Raw genomic sequence first — 24,024 nt, 5'->3', positions numbered from 1 at the left:
AATGCAGAGAAGCTCTACAGGGTGGAAAGTGTGGAATGAAAGGAACTTCTCACTACATGTAATACCTTAGAGGCCAATGATGGCCAAACCATAGAGCCTCTCCTCTTCTCTCTCTCTCTCTCTCTCTCTCTCTCTCTCTGTGTGTGTGTGTGTGTGTGTGTGTGTGTGTGAAGACATTTATTATAAAAGTAATCCTGTTGGACCTCTAGAGAACAATAATTATATTTCTCTGACATTAGCAATGATTACTCTCCATATGTTTTATAGCCACATTGATGGATATCCTGATATATCCATGATGCAATCAACAGTCTTACTCTTACTTCATGAACCATCTTTTGGTTTGCGGCTACTAATGATCTTGTGGCCATTGCCATTTTTGTTCTTTTCATTTCTTCTCATGTTCAGATGGCTACCAACAGACTCAGTGCCTGGACAAAATTCAAACATCTGAAAAATAATCATATAAGAACTAACAGAATAGTAATGTGACCAAAACTAAATCACGTTTTTGTTTTGTTTTTTGAGATGGAGTTTCACTCTTGTTGCCCAGGCTGGAGTGTGATGGTGTGATCTCAGCTCACCACAAACTCTGCCTCCTGGGTTCAAGTGATTCTCCTGCCTCCGTCTCCCAAGTAGCTGGGATTACAGGCATGTGCCACCACGCCCAGCTAATTTTATATATTTAGTAGAGATGAGGTTTCTCCATGTTGGTCAGGCTGGTCTCAAACTCCCAACCTCAGGTGATCTGCCTGCCTTAGCCTCACAGAGTTCTGGAATTACAGGCGTGAGCCACCGGGCCGACCCCAAAATCATGTTTAATGGTAATTGGATAAATGGCTGCAGATTGCTATTCTCAGAGACTCATGAAGCATTTCTGTGAGTACATCAGTAATATTACACATTGGTCTCTTTTTATTTAAATGTTGTGTTTGGGCCTGCATATAGCGCGGGATAAATAATTGTGGGAAGAATGAAATAAATGCTTGCCGAAACCTCTCATATTTTAAATATGTGAAGGAAGTTTTTTTTATTATTCATTTAGTCAGTAATCAATTATGAGTACCTGCTATATAGGGGCACTGTCAGGAGCACTAGGGGCAAACAGACAAAATATAGTGTCTGTTCATAAAAAGACAATTAAAATATAGGGTAACAATCACCATGATGGCTCTGTGTCCACAGAAGGCCCTAATCCCATTGGCCAGGCAGGGCTCCCAAGAGGAGTCTTATAAATGCTGAGAGGGAGGGAGGTGATCCAGGTGGGGAATAGTTATTAATAAAAGTCCAGAAGAAATTTCAAGAGAGAGAACACAAAGATGAGATTATGAAAACCGAAAGATGCTGAGAATGGTGGTTCGTACCTGTAATCCGGCTCTTGGGAGGAATGCTTGAGTCCAGGAGTCTGAGATCATCCTGGGTAACATGATGAAACCCTGTCTCTACCAAAAATACAAAAACTAGCCAGGTGTGGAGGTGCATGCTTGTAATCCCAGCTACCTGGGAGGCTAAGGTAGGAGAATCGCTTGAGCCTGGGGAGGTGGAAGTTGCAAGGAGCTCCACTGCACTCCAGCCGGGTGGCAGAGCCAGACACTGTCTCAAAACAAATGAACAAACAAAAAACCAAAAACTAGGCCAAAAAAGATTAGCTCAGAGAGGAGTCCATTCTACATTATTAAGGATTTGGCTTTTTTTTTTTTTTTTTTGAGACGGAGCTGGAGTGCAGTGGTGCAATCTCGGTTCACTGCAACCTCTATTTCCTGGGTTCAAGCGATTCTCCTGCCTCAACCTCCTGAGTAGCTGGCCACCATGCCCAGATAATTTTTGTATTTTTAGTAGAGATGGGGTTTCACCATATTGGCTAGGCTGTTCTCAAACTCCTGACCTCAAATGATCTACCCAACTCGGCCTCCCAAAGTGCTGGGATTACAGGCATGAGCCACCATGCTCAGCCTAGACTTTCTCTTTTATCATGAAGATTGCAGGGAGTTCCTTGATTAGGTCTGAGCATTGGAAAGATCTCTCTGGCTACAGTGCGTGGCGAATGGGTAGAAACAGAGCAAAGCTAGAACCAGGAAACTCTTTAGGAGACAGTTACAATAATTCAGTCAGGAAATAAATTACTGACCTAAAATACTGGCAAAGGGATAGCAAAAAGTAGACTCTGCAGGACTAGACATATGGGAACGGTAATGTCAAACACATCAAGATTACCAGGGTGGGCAGCAAGGTGTGTAGGACTGCCGGTCACTCATCCAGACAAGACGGCCAGGAGCAGGTTTGAGAAGGGCATTGACTTAGGAAAGCACTGAGCATGTTTAAATGCTAAAGAACTAGTAGAAAAGAAAAATTTTTTTCTTAAAAATATTATTTAGCAGCTGCTTTTAAAGGAAAAAACCCTTAATTTTTAGAGGTATCGCTGCATTTCTTTTTAAATTTTAATTTTTAATTTTTTAATACAAAAATTAAGTCCACCGTGCCCTGGGCCAGGCCCGCACGCAGCGCCTAGAGCACCGAGGCTATCTCTGCATTTTAAATCATATTTATATTCCTTTCTTCTTCCTCTTTCCCTCTTCCTTCTTTCTTCCTTTCTTCTGCTGGAGAAGATTAATTTTATGTGAACCTCATAGTGTGATTTATAAACTTCTGACTGTAAAGATTAAATACACAGAAACATCAGCATGTGTGTATTTACTATAACTTATTATTATACAGATGAGGGCACTAAAGTTCAAAATGACAGCTGCTAGTCTCATCTAGTATTTATTTCTAGCAGCATGTAGCTAATAGCAGTGGCACTCAGAGGACATAAGAACACATTAACATAATTTTAGAAGCATGAAATAACAGTATTGATTTTCTAATATTTTTATGACTATATTTCCAGAGGTTTTGATTGCTTATAAAGTGATTTTGTTTCTAAAAGAAAAGTAGGGCATAATTGAAAACTTGAAAATAATTCTCCCATTTTCCAAAGATAACAAATTATGTATAATCAGGATATTTATTTCAGTATGAAGAATATATGAAGGATCATAACTATTCTTTATGCTTTGAAGTGTATAGATACATTTACTCTAAAGAGATCCTGAAATAAAACCCAAATGAATGAAGTTGGACAATGAAATTCAAGTTCTTTCTTGAGCTCTAAGTTTTTGGTCTTTGAAATAAAATGAATTTAGTCTATTTATCATTCCCTAATTACAGTGCAACTGTTCTTGACTAAATGCACACACATCATGCTGTTTAAAATAACAATAATACCATATTTGACAGTCACTCACTGAAGTCAGTGCAGCACAGCTGGAAGAGCCTAGTTGATTCCACGTTTTAACATAGTATAAGAAAATCAGTTATCATCCTCATAATAAATCAGGTTTAGCTGGTAGTGCTAACATAAATACTCAGATATGCTCCAGTTGAACCAGCATCATGTATTTAGTTTGAACTTAGGTTTGTTATTGACTGATGAATGCCTGGCTGCTGCCTGGAAGTATATTTTCAATGTCTATGTCTCTTGCTTAATTTCAAATATCATATGCGTGTATTTTGTAGGGAAAGTAGGATATTAAAATATTTTGAAACCAATAGATTAAAATATTTGAGTATAGGATTACACAGAACTGGGCTCTGTGTTACAATTGAAGAAATCTTTTGGTAATGACAAATGTATCAAAACATTTAAATCCGTGTGTTGTATCCCAAAAAGTTTATGAAAAGTTGTTATTTCGCTAGAACCTCTAGGGTAAATATACAAACTGAACATATAAATGTATGTAGCTTAATGCCTGTGAAGTTTCAAAGGAAAACACTGACCAAATACTAATAGAAGTTAGAAATAAGTAGTGGGAAAGGATAAATGAATATTCATTTGGTAGCTCTAGTCATGAATAGTTCATTGGGGCTTAGTGGCAGCATTTGCTTAATAGTATGACATTATTTGGGGAGGTCGATTATAAATTCTCATTGGTACAATACTCCCGTTTATCTTGCCTAGATGATCAAGCAGTGTGTCTAACTACTGTGGTGTGTGGGTCCTTTTTGATCAATAGGTCTGGACAACCATGGCATGCAACACATAGAACATAGCTGGACAGCTTTCTTCCCAGCCTGCTAGGAACAGTCTTACCTCTTCTAAGACGGTTGTTCCTCTGGGGACTAGACTTTGCCCATTAACTGATCAATTCTCATGCTATGCACCATTCATTTTAAAATCACCTTAGCTGAATACTTTTCAGATTATCTCTATCAGTTGGTGCCAGATGGAAACTTACTAGAAGTGTTTATGAATTATACACTGACTTAGGCTTCAAAAAATAGCTATTACAGCCAGATTGTAATGAAGCCCTCATCTTGCTTTTTTATTTTGATCACTTGACCCTCTCTTCAAAAAAGCTGTGGGGAGCCCCTACTTTAGTAGTTAACCAGTTTGGGGGGATTCTGTAAACACATATTTGTCTTCAGAATAAGTAGAAGTGCACAATGGCTAAATTGTTTTATTCACGTTGCATTTCAAAATCCAGTTCAGTATGATGGAACATGGAATTAGTCAAATGGCCCCTTAGCCTTGTTTTGGCCAACCTTCACTTCTGTTCTCATAGCCTCCTTAATGTCAGTCAACGACATTTATAGTGCCCGCTTTGTGCCGGGCATTGTGTGGAGTAGCCTTCAGAAAGCTACACAAGCTGTTCGCACTCTTTATTAAAGAATGTCATCCTTTATGTACCAGAAATCAAGAGGCAGCAGTCTGGAATGAAAATAATAGCTGGAAGGAATGTAAAATTAAATTGGTTAATTGATGCTTGTGGGCACGTGAATAGCTTGGCAATATTCATTTTGATTAATCTGTGTAAAGCATAAACAGTAAAAGTCGTTTATATTGACTCCAATTAGAAAAGTTATGTCCATATAGGGAAATTTAGTGCAGATCCATAAGTTATGCAACAGTTTTCCTGATTGATTAGTTATAAACAGAGCCAGTTTGTAAAAGTCATTATGTGTTTAACTTTTAGTCAAATAAATTGTATTGAGTGTACCCAAACATGGAAGAAAATTGCATGCTGCCTTGCTTATTGCACAGAATGTTCCAATTTTCTTTCCACAGGTCAGTAATTCTCAAAGACAGGAGAACCTGTCCTTAGATTCACGTGACTATGTGGGCATCGAGAATTTTGCATGCAATAGGGATAACCAAACATTAATTTAATTAGATAAATGCATCTGAGTGAAACAATGAGTCTTGAATTATAGCTGCCATGATCAAAAAAGGGGAGAAGGGCAGTTAGCAATTGAAGCAAATTTCTAAATTCTGCAAAGGTAACATAAATCTTACACATCAAGGATGATCTAAAAAATATGAATTGCTGAATAAATATCATGTTAAGATAGGTTTTTTTTTTACCCACATGATAGTTCAGATTAAGAGAGACTCTATATGACCTTTTTAAATTCATGTGGTATTCTTGACTAACCCTTGGAATTTGGAGGAGAAAAAAAATTAATTCCATGACTCTGAAACATTCTGATTTGCCACTTTAAAAACTCATGGCAATTTTTTTCAGTCTTTTTAATATGATAGCACTCACCCTTTAAGAATAAATTAATTGGGCTGGGCCCAGTGCCTCACACCTGTAATCCCAGCACTTTGGGAGGCCAAGGCAGGTGGATTACTTGAGGTCAGGAGTTCGAGACCAGCCTGACCAACATGGTGAAACCCTGTCTCTACTAAAAATACAAAATTAGCCAGGCACGTTGGTGCACACCTGTAGTCCCAGGTACTTGGGAGGGTTTGGCAACTTGAACCTGGGAGGTGAAGGTTGCAGTGAGGCAAGATCCCACCATTGCACTCCAGCCTGGAAAAAAAAGAGGGAAACCCCATCTCAAAAAAAAAAAAAAAAAGAATAAATTAATCAAAACAGTTGAAGGAAAATAAGATTAGCTTACACAGTTGATTTGCAAAGACTTGTCTTACTGTCCTGCAAAGCCAAGTTTGGGAGAGTAAGAATATTTCCAGGTGAAAGTTATTTTACAATTGTGACATGTAAAAGATGTGGCAGGGTGTAAGTGAGGCTAATACTCACCAAAGGTGGAATAAAAGTGAAACGGTCCTTGTCTTAAAAAAGAGCTCCTGGATATCAATAAAGAGTCTGTCATATGCCACAATGATGTTTTCATCCTCCTTGTGAGTCTGCCAGGGAGACGTTACTGAGCAAAGCCAGCCCACAGAGAGAGAAACCATGATGTGAGATACCAAGTGATTCCTATCCTTTTATTCCCCATGCAAATGGACTAACTAGATGGTCACCTTCAACTATGGCCTTGTGTTAGTGTTCAAATGTTGCATATTCTGTGTTACAGAATTGAAAAACTTCAGAGCTGGAAGGGATCTAGCAACCATAGAATCTAACTTTCTTATTTTAGAAGCAGGAAAATAGAAGCTCAGATTGATAAAGATTATAAAAGTCCACACAGGTAAATGAGCAGTAGAACCCAAACCTGGGATTAGTAAGTCCTATTAAGAGGTCTTTTCAAAACTTCGCTTCAGGAGCTGTGATCTTACCCTTTAGGTTAAATTATAGAACTGAGACAGTTATTTCTACTCCAAGGTGTTAGTTTCCTGATGGCTCTGTAATCATTACTTCTTATTTAAAAGGTGAAATTTAAAACTGCAGTGAATGATTTTTAGATTTGCTGTCATAGGGACTTCAGCAGCAACTTTCAGAAGATTAAAGCTGAGAAGTCAGCCTTTGTTCTCAGTCCTTAATCGCTTTTCTCTTATGATGGATTTGAAACACAGCAATACAGATGAAATAATAACAGTAAAAGTGCCTGGGAATTTAAGAAGATATTGCAAATATGTCACGTCATGGAGGCTTTGAATTTCACTTTCTAAGTCATGTATCAAATTCAAGTATCCTACTCTAAGTGTGGTCAAACATCCAAATATTTGCTTTCTGAGTAATTTGCCCTAATGACTTTGAAGCATTTTTGAAGAACAGTGGTGACATTGTTCTGCCCTGGCAGAAAGCATATTCCTTGTCTGATGTCCACAGAGATCCCTACTGTCTACTGGCAGATTATTAAAAGACAGTGCTGCCTAGTATTTGCTAACCTGTCCTTCAATTTGACAAAATGTTATGTATATAGGTTGTTACATCACCCAAGCTTTTGGGCCAAACCTGTCTGGCAGCCACTCTTGGTTAACTACTGGAAGATAGAACTAGAAATGTTTTAACTTCTGAAGCAATGTCCTCTTCTGCAGACCTCTCACACTTTTATTTTTTATTAGACGGTTTCGGATCATTGGTAAAATTTGAAGTGATCACACACAGGAAGCTGTTCATTGGAAATGCTGTTTTCATGGCTATGTTATTTTCCAGGTCTCAGGCTGACAATTTAAATCTGTTCAGCCAGAAAATAGGAAATTTCAGCCATCACAGTCGTGCCAGGTGTTTGTATTTGTCTTTCCTTGGTTCATCCCTATTTGGGCACTTTAGCAGTGGGGTTCAGGGATCACTACATGGCATATTTGGGGCAGCCCTAATCATAGGAGTATGCATATTATATTGATCAAGCAGAAAGTTTCTTTATTGGGGAAAGCATGAGATGATTTCCCTGAGATGAAGAAAAAGGAAGAGGGGTAGAAGAAAACAAACAACTGTCATTTGAAGAAAGAGCCTTCCAACAGTTGTCAGCATGTTATTTTGTTGGTTCATACTCTCAGTGGCTTTTTCCTTCTTGACAAAGCATTGTCATTTCTTTTCTAGAAAAACTTACCCCAAATGGTGTTAACCATTTTTTTCAATGGCAAAAAGGAAGATTTATTGAAAATCTGGAAAAGAAATTAAATATTTGCATACTTAAAGATGTTTAAAATTATTTAATATGTTTCTGTTAATGTACAAAAAAAAAAAGAAGTTTAGGTCAGTGTAATCCAGTTAAATATTGATATTATGAATGGTGCCCCTATCTGTGGCTACCTTTTATTCATTTACCTCACAAACATTTAATACTAGTGTGCATATTTAGGTATGTGAGAACATCAGTCAGAGAAAACAGGCATATCTTGTAAAGAGTGAGAACTGATAGTAGTCACAACCTTATTCAAAAGGATATTAACACAAATTAAGGGACCAACAAAGGTGTAATGAAGACTTGCAGGAGAAAGGAAAGCTTTAAGATAAGCTTTGAAGGAGACAGTGAACATGGGCTATTAGAGGAGCGGGAAGACATGCTTGGCTGAAGAAGTAAAATTAAAGGCACGGCGGTGGAATGGGTAATGTATTAATGAGACAGAAAGATGCCAGGAAACAATTTGGGCTGTTAAAGCAAGCAAAATTACTCATCTAGCACCTAGGGACATCTCTGTAATCTGCTGTGGTTAAATACTCCTTTTCCATGTATAAGTACAGAGTTTCAGATCTCAGCTGCAGAATGAAGTGAGGAGGCTAGAGATAATTTTTAGGATTTACAACCAGTGTTTTAAGTGGATATAATTCTGTTTTGAAGATTCTATTGAATGTTTTTAGAATAGTACAGTAATTCCAAAAGCGGGGGAAAGTGCATCTCTTTCAACAGCTGGAAAAATCTTGGTTGGCATTCTTTGTTTTGGGTTTACATTCTGAATTAAATTGTTCATATATATTCAAGAAGAGGCACCCATTATAAGACTTTGTGGATCACAGACCTTCTCCAGGTTCTAAGAACCTTATAGAAGAAGACAAAAAGAGTTTAAACCACATCTTTCTGAAAGAATTTGTAAATACACCATTAAACATCATATGTTGCTTAATTCCTACAGTACCTGGTTCAAATATGTGGAAAATTTGATGAGAAACTACCATATTATGATGAATCGTTAATCTACATAAAATTATTCAGGCAACATGAAAGGCTTTACTTGATGTATCCCAGCCAACAGGGTGATCTTGATACTGATTTTGAAGCATCATCTTTGTGAATACTTTCACTTAAAACTTTAGCATTTATTTAAAAGGTTTAGATTATGCTCCTTTTGTAAATACTTTCATTTAAAACTTTAACATTTAAAAAAGGTTTAGATTATGCTCCTTTTAACATGAATGGAGAAATATGCCCCTTTCCATCGTCATCATAATATTGTTGGTTCAGTCAGTAATTTTTAAAACATGGTTTTAAGAGATGCCTTCACCTATAGGTGGGAAGTTAATTTCACTGAATACTGGTGATGCCTCTCAGAATTGTAAGGACAGGAACTTTATAATAAGCAAGATACTTATGGCTCATAAACTCTGGAATGAAGAGTTATTCAAAACCATTGACAAGAAAGCAGCGTGGGGCCCTGTGGAAAGCAACAATATAAAAATGTCCCCCTGAGATTTGTGTGTTTAGGGCTTTATGAACTCAAATCTGAGAGAAGTATTTCAGGAATGTTATTTTTAATGTTTAAATAAACAATGGCATGGTTTTTAGTTTTTGTAAAAAATGGCATATTGGAAAAGTAAATTTTAATCTATTAAATGGAATATGATTAGTTTCTGAATATCTTCCACATCCTGTTTTCCCCAAATAATTGCTTCCAATTCAATACCTTTTTTAGACATTTAATATTTAGTTTATAACATGAGGATGGATGATACAAAATCTAAGTCTGGACCCTGCATTGAGTAGTTTAAAATGATTTGCAAAATAAGCTAAATAGACATGCAAATAACAAATGAGGACTAATATTCAAATAATTACATATACAACAATTAATATTTATATTAATATGTTTTCACATGATTTTATATACTATATACTAGTTAAACTATACAATATAAAATTATATATCTATATATTTTTGTGGTTTTAAAGATATCTACAGTTTTGGAGGAAACTCTAATGGAGGAATGAAGCTTAATCCATATTAGTCCATCACAAAGCTTTGATTTTGATCATAATTAGCTTCATCTAGCATATCTAGTGTATATTTGCTATGTTCATCTCAGTGAGAAACAATTGCTTTCAAAAATCTGTAATATGATTTCAAAGATTGGATGGTGTTGAAAGCCATCTTGATTATTGTTTGTAAAGTTGGGGAAATATTTTCAAAATACTAAAAATTAAAACGAATTATAAATGAATCAGCATGTTTGCTCTTATGTGGCACAATCATGAATAATGACAAATTACATAATTATCAAAACCAAAACTGGTCAGGGGCAGTGGTTCGCGTCTGTAATCCCAGTACTTTGGGAGGCCAAAGTGGGTAGATCACGAGATCAGAAGTTCGAGATCAGCTTGACCAACATGGTGAAACCCTATCTCTACTAAAAATACAAAAATTAGCCGAGCATGGTGCCGCGCGCCTGTAATCTCAGCTACTTGGGAGGCTGAGGCAGGAGAGTTGCTTGAACCTGGGAAGCGGAAGTTGCTGTGAGCTGCGAGTGCGCCATTGCACTCTAGCCTGGGCGACAGAGCGAGAGATTCTGTCTCAAAAAAAAAAAAAAAAATTTCTATATCAGTGTCAGATAAGCCATTTGATGGATATGTTTCCAATGAATATTACATGATAAAAGGATGCTAATAGGATGGCTAATTGTTTTCTTTAACAATAATGAAAAAGATAGTGTACATAATCCAAGTAGTTTCCACTTGGTTGAAGCAATTACAAAAATAATTTTTATCTGTTCTGCTGATAAAGCAGAGTCATTAAAATATTTAGTATTGTGTGACTAGAGAGACAGAGAAGAGGGAAATAAAAAGATTCAAAGGCTTTCATTGAGTAATGCAAAAATTCTCATATGTAGAGACATTTTACCCAGCAGGAACTTAAGTCCATGTGTGAGGCAGGCTGCTTGCATGGTGAAAAACAAAACACCACCCCCTCCTCTACTCTCTGTCTGCCTCACCCCCCTCACTCCATTGACATGCATAGCTGGCCTGGTAGGTGTAAAAATAGACTGGCAGCGCCTGCACTGGAAATGGTCACTGAATGCAGCCTGCAGTTGCCGGGGGTTTTGAGTTCTCTCTGACACCAGCAAGCCAGCCAGCAGATGGAGAGAACTGGTGAGGGGCATATAGGGGAACTGAGCAGAGGAACCAAGGATTATCTTGATGAATTGCCCACATTAGTGTACCCCTGGGAGCCCTGGACAGGGTGCAGAGGGCAAGGACGGGCCCACTAACAGCAGGAACTGAGATGGGGAATGCAGCTCTCTGCTCTTCTTGCCATGCGGATAAGAGCATAAGAACACAAGGAAACATGCAGGAATTGGATAAAACCCCAGACTACTATGGCTGTAACAGTGAGGACGTCAAAGAACCTGGGGTATGGGTAAGTTTTAGGCCACAAAGGAGGAGGAAGGGAGGATGGTGGCAAAGGAACCTACAGTGGACCTCATTGGTCAAATCTCTAAACTTCCTGGAAGGAAGTTGACAGAATAAAGCCAACGTGATCAAACCACCTGACTACCTCTGATCAAGTGGCATGCTCTTGCGTCCTCTTCGTGTTATGCAATGCCACATGTTTGTTTTTTCTTGGTTATCTTTAACTCTGAGCTGACATTTGGGAAGGAGCAATGATACTGTCTCTTTAATTTGGGATTTTACAAAGTTGGACATATGTATTATTATAGAGTGACTTTCAGCAATATTGCAGAGATTCACTTACCTTCAGGCTGCCAAATTCTTTTGCCTATTTATTCATGTATAGTTCATTTCTCACTAAGTCACAGAGCATTTTTTAAGCATATGCTCACTTAGTATTTCAGCTCCAGCCTAAAAAGGCATTTTGCTTCTAATAATTGACTAACTACAGTGAAGAGGTCCTTAAATACTATTCTTGTTATGATAATAATAGTTTGTAAAAAGGCTTAAAAGTTAAGCAATTAAATATTTAAGTTGACTTTCAGATTTTAATTATTCATAGGCATGATGTGTTCCTTAAAATGGGTACAAAGGCTTATTGTGTGTTTTTTTTTTTTTTTTTATTTTTAGCCAGGAATCTCTGAAATATTTGGATTTTCATATTTGCTGGAGAATAAAGTTTATCTTTGATCTGTCAGATCCAGGAATTTGACCTTATTGCGAGTTATTTATTTGCACAAAAATAAATAGCTGGTTGCATGGTTTGGCTGAAACTATGAAACTAAGATATGTAGGATTTCTGAGTAAGAGAAGCAGAGGCGTTTGTACTTGTTATGTACTTGCCTGATATTTCCAGGAGTGAGAACAAAGTCTGAGGCATAGGAGGTGGTGCCCTGCTCTCTTTAGCTTTTATTCTGACCTGGAACAATGTCATCATTTCTTAGCACTGAAACGCTGTCAGACCACAGTGAAACTAAAACCAAAACTAAGAATTTGTCAATAAACACAACATGCAGGGCAAATATTTGCAATTGGCAGTGAACAGAAAGCCCTGTAGTGAAAAAGAGGACAGTAGTTCCAGCATGGAAGTCACCGCAGTCAAAAAAAAAAAAGAGAAATAGAAAGGTGGGGAGGGAGGCAGTCCCAGGGAAGGGAGATCACCCACCATAACAACCGCAGGCGAGGTTTGTAACCAGGAACAGTCATGTTTCTTCTGGATTATGGTTTCCACTACCCACATCCACCCCGGAGAGCCACTCCGGAGTTCTCAGAGCAGTCTCTTCTAATGCAGCTTTCTGAACTGAGGGAACAACAAGTAATATTATTACTAGTTCAGGACCACAAAAATGAGTGTATTTTAAAAAATATACAATCTCATTTTTTTCTGAATTAATTAACATAGCCTGTTAGTCATTGAATAAAATCTTCTGCTGAAGGTTTTATAGACTAGAGCTTATCATGATTGTTGTGACACTGGAAAGTTGTGGTAGAGGTGGAAGTGGACCTGTTTTGTTTTTTACCTTCAGAAGTCATATTCTGCCCAGAATTTTTCCACCTTGGCCATGGAGAAAAAAAAAAAGTTAATGTTTAACTTAATACTGAGCATGACTTAAGCAAAATATGTGGTTCAGATAGTTTGACTTTATGCCTTCCAAATGAGAATGTAAGACTCACAAACATATGTCAGAGTTTTCCTCTGAAATGAGGTTGGCTTTTACGTTAATCCTTAAAGGACCAAAGATCTGCTCTTATCACAATTGGCTTGGCAGCTCCAAAAAAGAGGAGGCTTGAAGGACAGGAGAGAGTTAAGGACAAAATTCAGCTGTTTTAAAATTTTTATTTAGTCCTGGTAATGCTTCTGAATTTTTAATCACAGAGGGGAAAACTGCATCATCCCATTATTTTTCCATTTTCAGGTATGCAGATGACTGGTGGGCATATTCCAAGTTCACTTGTGAAGGAAGCAGCTCTCAGAAATGCCTTACAAACTTTGCCCTGGATCCTAGGGTAGCTTTGTCTCAGACACTAGTCAGAAAGACCTTGCAGGGTCCAAGTAGGCTCTAGGGAGAAGGATTCTTGACCATGTTTTGGGAAAGTGCAATTTACAACAGCATAAAAAAAATGTATTTTTATTTTATGTTCTTCTTTTGGCTGGCATTTTTGCTATGACATCATTTATAAATTTGCATATTGGTCTAAGTATACTCCATATTTTTCTTGCATTGACATTATGTATTTTTATTGTGGTTTCTTTAGCATAACAAGTGAATTTGCTTTGTCCCAAGAGCAAAACCGTAAATGTGATGATTTATTATAGACATTTTTTAGGTTACCTGTCTTAGCTAGCTGATTTTCAAATTATCACATCCTTCCCTTTTTACCAGTTTATTCTTAGAGATTTTTATTTTATTGCTTCATTTGTTTTAACAATTTTTCCCAATTGTAGTAGAGAATTTCAGGTTTTTCATATGAGGTTTTTCATTATTCTATACATGTTCTTATTACTTTAGACCATGAACATGAATTCTGGTCTTGAACTCCTGACCTCAGGTGATCCGCCCACCTTGGCCTCCAAAGTGCTTGGATTACAGGTGTGAGCTGCCATGCCCGGCCTGAATTCTGGTCTTATTATAAAAACAATTCAAAACTTTTCTGCTAGCTAACTGAAAAGATAATAAGTCAATCAGAAAATATTTACTGAGCTAGGTATAGTTTTGAATGCTGGCCATTTAACGATGGCAAGACAGAGTTCCTGTGATATTGGGAGACAGACTTTCAGCATATATGGGGGACTGAAGAAGCATGATGCGTAACTGAGAGAGGAATGTACTGGGCATATTCAAGGGACAGAAGGATGGTTAGCATGATTGAAATGTAGTGATCAAAGAAGAGGATGGATGGCAACGAGATATGAGAGGCAAGCTTGGGCCTACCTTGGCAAAAGTTTAATTTCTTTCTAAATGTAGTTGAGTCTTGGAAAAGGATTTGGGATTTCATTAGAAGCACAGTGGGAAGCCTCTGGAGGGTTCTAGACCAGGAAATGGTAGGGCTTCACTTATGCTTTGAAGAAAATCTCTCTCCCTTTCTCCCCATCTCTTCCTCTCTCGATCCCCCCTCCCTTTCCTTGGTGAAGGATGAGTTGTGAGTATAGCAGGAGAAAAAGGGAGACCAGTTTAACGGGTTTCCAGGTTTGCACCCCTGAGGTAAACCAGGAGGGAGGATTGGATTGGGATGTTGATGATGCAGGTGAGATTGTAATCAGATGCAGGATGTATTTTTATTTTGTTGAAGGATTTTGAGAGGATTATAAAAGAAATAGCGGTGTGTGTGCGTGAGAATGAGTGAGATGATTCTTTATCTATGAAAAGTATCAGTGTTTCAAAAAAGTTAAACTTTCCTTCAGTTTTGACCTCTAAAAGAATATAAATTAGAGAGTTTAAATGGTATAATAATGTCTTCTGTAACAGTTTTTATAAAAGATAAGGACATTTTGTTCATATAGTTAGTTTTGATATTAACCTTAATAAGAACCAAAAGTGTAATGGAAATCACTCTGTTAAAGCATTTCAAAAAATATAAAATGATGTAGAGATGGTTATGTAACTTTTAGATGATTTATTTAAAGATAAAGCCCTGGCATGGTGGCTCGCATTGGTAATCCCGGCACTTTGGGAGGCCAAGGCCGGCAGATCACTCAAGCCCAGGAGTTCAAAGTAAGCCTGGTCATCATGGCAAGACCCTGTTTCTACAAAAAAAAAAAAAATTAGCTGGGTGTGGTGGCGCATGCCCATGGTCCCAGCTACTCAAGAGGCTAAGGTGGGGGGATCACAGGAAAAAAAAAGAAAGAAAGAAAAAGAAAGAAAGAGAGATAGAGAAAGAAAGATTAAGAAAGAATGATTAAAAGAAAGAAAAATTGAAAGATTGAAAGAAAGATTGAAAGAAGGGAAGAAATGGCTTCTGTTCTCTAGAAACTTATAATCTAGTTTTAGAAACAGGACTTACCCACATGTAATCAATTAACTGTAAAAGGTAGCAGAGAATTTGCTGGCTGCCACTATAGGATGCCCAAGAAGGAGGGGATCAGGGGAGGCCTCAGTGCTCTGGAAACACCTTGTGGACAAGGCTAATATTTAGCTGATAAGGCACGGATCAACTATACTAGTTGTTTACAGTTTGAAGTGCTTTCACACAGGCTAATTAAGTAGCTGTTACCATGAACCCACGAACCTGCCCCTTCTGAGGCTAGCAGGACCCCATCCTCAGGATTTCCCAGCCTACTCCCTTCCTCTAAAGAAGAAAACAGAATAACACCTGGACAAGCAAGGGGCTTCCAGGACCACTCCCCTCTATTGCTGCAGCCAGTGTCTATTGGGAGTGGTTGGTGCCTGGGCTGAACCAGTTGTTAAATATTTTTAATATCCATCCTGCCAGTGGAGAAGGTGGTGCCTGAAGCAGATCTTGGAAGCAAAACACAATCTGAATTCCTGTTGGGAAGAAAGTACACTTTTGCCTTTAGTAAGCATGTATTGAGCCCAGCATGGGCCTACCAAGATGAGTAGGACATGCAACCTTGGCTTGAAGTGGTATAATCCAGGGATAGACAAAGCAGGACTTTTAAAATTGTGTTCCTGTATCCTGAGAAAGCACAGGAGATTATACAGTACTTCAGGATGACAACTCAGCCTCAGAGGGTCGCAGGAAAGTTATGTCTTTAAATATTATGGGAAGTTCACACACTCAGTCTTGGACTCCTTAGAATGACTGGGAAGCAGCGGCTGTAATACCGTTTCTACTGGACATTTGTGGAACCCCCACAATCTGGATGAGGAGCATAGGCTAAGATTATCAAGAGATTCATAAGCAAAGACTTAGAATTTGAATTATGTACTAGGGAAAGGCCATTCACCAAAGGCTGTTGTAGTTTGCATATCATAAACTCTATTCTCTTTGAAGTGCCTACTACGTAGTAGGTACTCAGCAAATATTTGTGGAAAAATGAATGAATTAATGAGTAGAAAATCACCCGAAGTAGCAAATCTATTTATGGGCATTTTCCCACTGCAGGTGACATGCCCCCAGATGAAGCCAGAGGCTGTCAACATTGAAAAGGTGATGGAAGCACAAAAACACTTCTAAAAACAGTAAAGACGTTGGTAACTAAGAAGTTTTAATTGTACCCTTCTGCTCATAAAAGGAATGTACCCTTACTGCAATTGCACACATTACTGGTTGCTGTAGTTTGTTTCTGTAGCTATAAAAGAATACCTGAAGCTGGGTAATTTATAAAGAAAAGAGGTTTATTTGGATCACAGTTCTGCAAGCTGTACAAGAAGCATGGTGCCAGCATCTGTTTCTGGTGAGAGCGATGGGGAGCTTCCACTCAAGGAGGAAAGGGAAGGAGAGCTGGTGTGTACAGAAACCAGGGGGAGATGCCAGGCTCTTTTTAATGAACAGTCGTCAGGGAAACTGTTGCAGGAACTAATACAGCAAAATCTCACTTCTTATCCCCAAGATGGCACTAAGCCATTCATGAGGGTCCACCCCCATGATCTAAACACCTTTTATTAGACTGCCTCCAACACTGGGGATCAAATTTCAACTTAGGGTTTGCAGAGTCAAATATTCAAACCACAGCACTGGTATAAAATATATTTACTATAGAAAGTAGTAGATATTTTCCTGATTTGTTATTCTCTATATCAAGTTGTACATAAAATACAATGGTTACATGTTAAAGATATTTGGTGAAGGTAGGGTGGGCACCATGGTTTACACCTGTAATCCCAGCACTTTGTTAGGCTGCAATGGGAGGATCGCTTAAACCCAGGAGTTCAAGACCAACCTGGGCAACATGGTAAAACCCTACCTCTACCAAAAAAAAAAAAATATCTGGGCATGCTGGCGCATGCCTGTGATTCCGGCTACTAGCAGGGCTGAGGTGGGAGGATCTGGGAGGTGGAGATTGTAGAGAGTCAAGATTACACCACTGCACACCAGCCTGGGTGACAGAGTGAGACGCTGTCTCCATTAAAAAAAAAAAAGAGGATCAAAGTATTACATTGAAATGTTAAACATTATCTATTTATTTTTCTTAAATAAATAGAGGTATATCCAAACCAAATATTTATATTTACTTGAACTATGTAATAACTTTAAAAGAATATCTCTTCTGCTGTATTTAATAAGATTAGTTCCACTGTCCATGTAGTGGCTTTTTCAAGGTCACCTGTATGATGATGGAGCTGGGAATACTTTTGGAAGAGAGTCCTCTTTTCAGCTGTATTTTGCTTCCTCCCACACAGACATCTGCTGTGCCTCTTACTCACTTTTAGTTGCTGTTTTGGCTTTTATGCACCTTTAGTCAAACTTTATTATGCCACCAGAAAGATTGACTTGTTTCCTGAATTCTTTGTTTTTATTTAAGTATTTCTCTGTGAAATCTTGGGCATATTATATCACATTTGATTGTCAAAATTTTGTGTTTGAGTTTTCAATGGTGACCTTCATATTATGTTTGTGTGGGCTTATGTGACTTTAGTAAAACTTTTTTGTGCCCTTCTTTAATACTTGTTTATAAGGAGTAAAAATATGCTGGGCACAGTGGCTTATACCTGTAATTCCAGCACTTTGAGAGGCTGAGGCAGGAGGATCACTTGTGCCCAGGAGTTTGAGATCAACCTAGGCAGCACAGGGAGGTTCTGTTCTATAATTTTTTTTTTTTTTTTAAGTTTGGTGATGTGCAGCTGTGGATGCAGCAATTTGGGAGGCTGAGCTGGGAGGAACATTTCAGCCCAGGAGATGGAGGCTGCAGTGAGCCCTGATTGCATCACTGCACTCCAGCTTAGGTGACAGAGCAAGATACAGTCTCAAAAATATAGTAAAAATATTGCAGTGATTATCAGAAGTATAATAATTTCAATGGTGACTTTCTTAAAGCTGTGTGAGAGCCAGGTGTGTAATAGTAGAGACTGTAAATCAAAACTGTGTTTTTGATGAGTTTAAGTGTTACTGACATACAGTTTATTTAAATTTCAGTCTTTTTTTTTTTTTGGTACTCTTTACCTACCTCAGTCATCAATGAGTTACAAAAGGAGGCTTTGAAGTAAATCTTAGATTCTACTTGACACTGTAGCAATTTCTATATTCTAGTACAGCAACTTTATTAAATAAACACATTTTGTACTTAAATTGGATCTCTCACAAGTCACAAATAATATTTAGAACCAGAGCTGAAGTATCTTTATATTTGCTACTTTTGTGTCATACATTTCTAGATTATTGGTTTTCTGAAAGATATTAGGAAGCATCTTCTAAGATATCTAGTAAAACAGAAACACACAGGAGAAGTTGTGGAAAGCTTTCCTTTTTGAAAACCACTGGTTGTTACATATGAATATTTTCCGAGAGTTACAAAAGAAAAAGAATATTTTTTCACAAATAAAAGACATTTAACAATTTTATATTAGGTATGTATTTTACAAGTTTATACATCTATAATACATAATTATTTCTTTTAAAATGGCTTTGATATTCGCTTCTTATGCATTCTTACAGCATACATTTTGACAGACTAGATGATTAATGATGATATAGGATAAAGTGTACTTGGGATTGTGTAATAAATACACAGTATGAAAGGTCTAGTTAATCCTTTATGTCAGCGCCTCCCAAAGCATATTCTGTGAACTACCACATCAGAAGAATCACCTGGCATGTTTTTAAATGATGTAGGTCGCTGATCTTTACTCCAGACCTCCTGAGTTAAAATCTCAGAGGTGAGAGCCAAGAATATTTATTTAACAAGATTAGCATGATCTGTAAGTAACCCTTAAGTGTGCTTAAGTATGATAACCTCTGCTTTATGTTGTAAGAGGCTGGGGTTGAATATGTAACATCAGCACATAAGAGCATAAAAGTAAAAGAAACCCTTCACATTTTATTAAGCTTCTTTTTATCCAAGTTAATAAACACAGTATTGTCAAAATTCTATTTATTGGCAGTTAAAGTAGTTGAGACCAATTGGGACATGTGGGAATGGAGGATGCTCTGCCAGCAAATGGGCCCTTCTGCATTTCTTACGCATCATCTTAAAAGTAAGAAAATGTCTGTGCTGTATCACAATGGAGTTTTAAACCATAGCACTTAGAATAAATTTAAATTTCACTTCCAAAAACTAGTAATTACTGTGTATCTGCATAGAGTCCCTTTATTCATTGTTTAACCTTGTCAGTTTCCACAGAAAATCCAAGCAATAAGGTGGATTGTCATAAAACAATGTTATGAAAACATGTCCCCCAATTTTTTAAAAGTTAGAATTTCATTCCACTGTTGAGCAGTCAGCTTGAACACAAGATGGTTCTGAATGATCTGATCCTCCCTTGGAACTGAAGGCTAGTACAATATCTTGGCTGAATCCCACACTCCTGCCTAAAATGTCATGTAGCACATGAGAGATGATTAACAAAATTCTGCTGGTCTCATTAAAAGTTCTTAATATATCGACTAATATGAAGTATATCAAATATTGGATACTCTACATATTTTAAGATTATATGTCAATCTGTAACTTAATTATTAAATACACTTCTTGCAAGAAAGTAAATAATGAATTCTATAAGTCTACATGATTTTTCTTCTTTTTTTGTAATATATACACACATTGAAGAATCAGTATTTCCCTTGGTATTGATTTGTCATACCCACTAATCAATTCTTTAAAGAATCAAGCAATAATCAGATGGACATGCCAACTGCCATTCTTATTTTAAATGAAACCCATGCAGTTAAAGCTACATGCCGAAACCTACCCATGGATGTTGTCAACAAAAGGACTGGTCTGCTTTCTGTCCCATCTTGGTCTCATCCACTCATCTGGCATTGGGACCAGATCTGTTCTACCCAGGATCACAAGATAACTTAGAGGTGGAAAGCAAGAGGGAAATAAAAAGTCAGGACAGTAGACACATAAAAGAAATGTACGAATGTGTATAGTAAATTCCATATTATTATCAATAACAGCTATTATTTATTAAGCCCTAATTACTTGCTAGATCCTGTAATGGTATATTATATACCGTTTCATTTACTCCTGACATTAGCTTTGTGAGCCGAATATTAAAATATGCTTTTATTAGATTCCTACTCTTCCAATACACTGTTCTCAGAGACTTACATGTATGACCTAATTTAATCCACATAATTCTATACATTTTATACACTAGGAAATTGAAGCTTTTTTGAGTTCAGTAATTTCCTCAAGGTTGCACAGCTCATGGCAAGTGATAGAACCAGAATTAGAAAGACAGTTCTAAGCCCATTTTATAATGCTAGCTCTTTAAAGAAAGAGACACCTAAAAAAGGAGGTGTTGGAGAACTTTAAAGTGGGTTGTAAGATTTTCTACGATTGGAAAAAATTGCAGACGTTGAAAATTTCAAGTAAGATTGTCACTTATGCCTTACACCAAAATAAATGTTAGGAAATTTAAAAGTTTAAATGGAAGAAAAAAGAAACAATTTTTATTTAATAAGTCTATAAGAAAATGAGAAATATTTCATTGATTTCATTTACTTCAGGATTGGAAAGCATAAAAGCAATGGAGTAAGAATCTAAAAGTGGAACTTCATACTTTTAATTTCTATAACAAGCTTGAGAAAATTTTCAAAAACAATGACAAAATATTATCCTTTTGTATAATATTTAAAAAATACTTTAGAAACTCTAAAAAGACAAAAAATGTGAATAGACAAATCAAAGAAAAAACGTGATAGACAATAAATATATGACTAAGTTTTCAAACTGTTCAAAAATAAAAAAGGCAAATCAAAACCACAATGATCTACTTATTGGCTAAGCAAAGGAATCTAAGACTGTGTTGAAATGGACTCTTCTGCAAACATTTGTAGTGTCTTTTCAGTTAGCAACTTTCTATGTGTGCAGTGTGTGCCAAAAATCTACGTTCTTTGACAGTTAGTCCACCATTAGGAATTTGAACAATGGACACGGTCAAGACAGGGACAAAGATCGACATACAAGAATTTTTATGGTAGCATTGTTTAAAATAATGATTATTCAAATGGTAGGGAAATGCTAAAAGCAATGATAATTTATCCATGAACTATTACATGATATATAAAATATCTCTTTAAACTTTTGAATGGCATAGGCTGTACCAATTTTGTAATGCTTATTTTTAAAAGTAAAACACAGATTATCATTTCAACATCCTGAAAGCATTACATACACACACACTTATAGAGTATATGTAGAAAAATTCTATTTTTTAAAAATTAAAATTTTTTTTTTTTGTGTGTGACAGAGTTTCACTTCCGTAGGCCAGGCTGCAGTGCAGTGACATGATCACAACTCACTGCAACCTCTCCCTCCTGGGCTCACGCGATTCCCATGCCTCAGCCTCTCAAGTAGCTGGGGCTGCAGGCATGCACTACCACACCTAGGTAATTTTCTGTGTATTTAGTAGAGACAGAGTTTCACTGTGTTGTCACTTAGAATTCCTGAGCTCAAATGATCTGCCCACCTTGGCCTCACAAAGTGCTGGGATTACAGGAATTAGCCACAACGCCCAGCCTTAATGTAGAAAAATTCTAGAAGAAAACACATCAAAATATGCAGTGCTAAGTTTGATTAATGGAATTATGGTTACTGGCCATAATTTTGTTTTATAGTCATTTTCAAATGTCCTATGTATAAAAATAATATATATTTTACATATATTATATACATAATATATGTGTGTGTGTACATTACATAGAACATTATATATGATAGGTCATATATAATGAAATCATCATATATAAAAATATATGTGTGTGTGACTCACAAAGAGATTTGTCTGCTTCCATTATATAAAGGCTAGGAAAGGCTATATTTTACTTATGTATCCTTTTTAAGAGAAGGAAGATTATAAGAGCAAAAAAGGCATGAAAGGACATAGACACTTTGTAGTTTTATACAAATACTTTTATGAAATAAATATTCTATGTTTCTTTAGGTTTTATACAAATTATTTTATATAGTACTTCATGCTTTAATAGTTATTCAATCAATTTGGGGGAGAAAACTTAAGGGCACATTTCTACTACTTCGCTTTTACTGTGAAAAGATTTAATGTTATCATTTCTTAAAGGTGTAATCAACATTTAAACAGCAGGTGTGATGATTAATTAAGAACAGCTGAGAGAGGTTTCATTTATCTTGGAAGTGGTCCAGGTTTAAATCCCACTCAGGGAAATATGTCAATATGAGCTAGTAACAGTCTACATGCTGTTTTAGAAACAGAGGGACAAATGTTGTCTTTGAAGCCTACCGTTGCTGTGAAGCTTAAAAAATTTTTTTCTTTGCATGTTAATCATGATAATTTTGATAGAGATATTGCTCTAGATTCATTTATTGAGTATAATATTGACACAATTTTGAAATTATATAACCGTGTCCTTAAAAGTCACAGCTCTTGGGTTAGCAACATTTAAGAAAAGAAATCTTGGTATTTTAGAGGTGGCAATGCCACACCGTTCAAACTGTGGGCCCTGCCCCTAACAAAAAAAGAGAATTGAGCATCGAGGGAGATCAGAACATGAGCTTTGAGTAGGAATGTGGCTACAGTAGCTACATCCCAGGGCAGGAAGCAGCAGCCACTCCTATACCTTAGTTAACGGGAACGTGGGGAAGTATTAATCAGTGGTGGTAACGAATGGTGGTCTCTATGGTAAGACTCACTAGGTACCAATTTCAGTTCTGCCACTTCTTACCCCCAAATATACAGATGAATGATTTAACCTTATGAGGCCTCAATTTTCTCAGTTAGGAGGCTTAAGAAGATTAAATAAAATTATGAATGTGCTTGGCATATAATGAAGTTAGCTATTAATGTTGTGGTAAAGGTAAAAAGAACAAAATATATAAGGTGAAAGGTCTTATTCATTCCCTCAAGGAGCTGATAGTGTAGTTGAATAGCCAGAAGGGTATACACACAAAAGCAAATTGGATATTGTAGAGCCTCTTGTTTAGATGGCTGACTTAAAAGAAAAAGCAAGTTTAGATGGCATGTAGAATCCTAATTTGATGTTATGTCAGTCCATATTGTATAAGAAAATATTTAAACATTTCAATGAGGAATCACTGAAGCTGCATAAATACATATGAATCATGTAAAAATGAAGAATTGCCTTGCTTGCTCAATGCATCTTTTGACATTGTCTTAAGTGTTTATCTTAAGACAAACCAGTATAAACCCAATCAAAACACATATAATTAATTCTTATAATTAATTTTCTTACTTGAAACCGTAATGTTTGGTCAGACCAAGTCTTTGTAATGACAACATTATTAGTATGAAATTAATAGTTATATCTATGAAACGATAGTATCAGTGGAGGAAACTCAATTACTAATATATCCTATGATTATAATATGTGAAAAAAATAAACCAAATAAAAGTGGAGCATCTCCAGCTGAAGACAATTGTATCTTGTAGGAATGCCACAGGATTTAAGGTAGACCCAAGTTCTCACCATGCTGCACATTACGTGCTGGGCCCCCATTTCGAAGGTTGCCAATGAGAAATGGCACAACCTAAACACCTTTTATTTGAAATTCTTAACATATTGTAGTTTCACAGTCTTGTCCCTTAATTACTGAGACAATGATAGCCTGCTACCTTGTTTTTAGTCAAGGTTAGA

At 36.8% G+C, this 24,024-nt stretch overlaps 1 protein-coding gene across 50 annotated transcripts in view; it reads left to right on the top strand.

Annotated features, from left to right (window-relative positions):
- Nucleotides 1-24,024, top strand: part of ANK2 (ankyrin 2) — a 675,434-nt gene that overhangs the window by 430,558 nt on the left and 220,852 nt on the right. The window lies entirely within an intron of this gene.

The sequence above is a fragment of the Sapajus apella genome, unplaced genomic scaffold, assembly GCF_009761245.1.
Source record: "Sapajus apella isolate SASKATOON/1434 unplaced genomic scaffold, GSC_monkey_1.0 scaffold27, whole genome shotgun sequence".
Lineage (NCBI taxonomy): Eukaryota > Metazoa > Chordata > Mammalia > Primates > Cebidae > Sapajus > Sapajus apella.
This window is presented reverse-complemented; position numbering and strand designations above follow the sequence as displayed.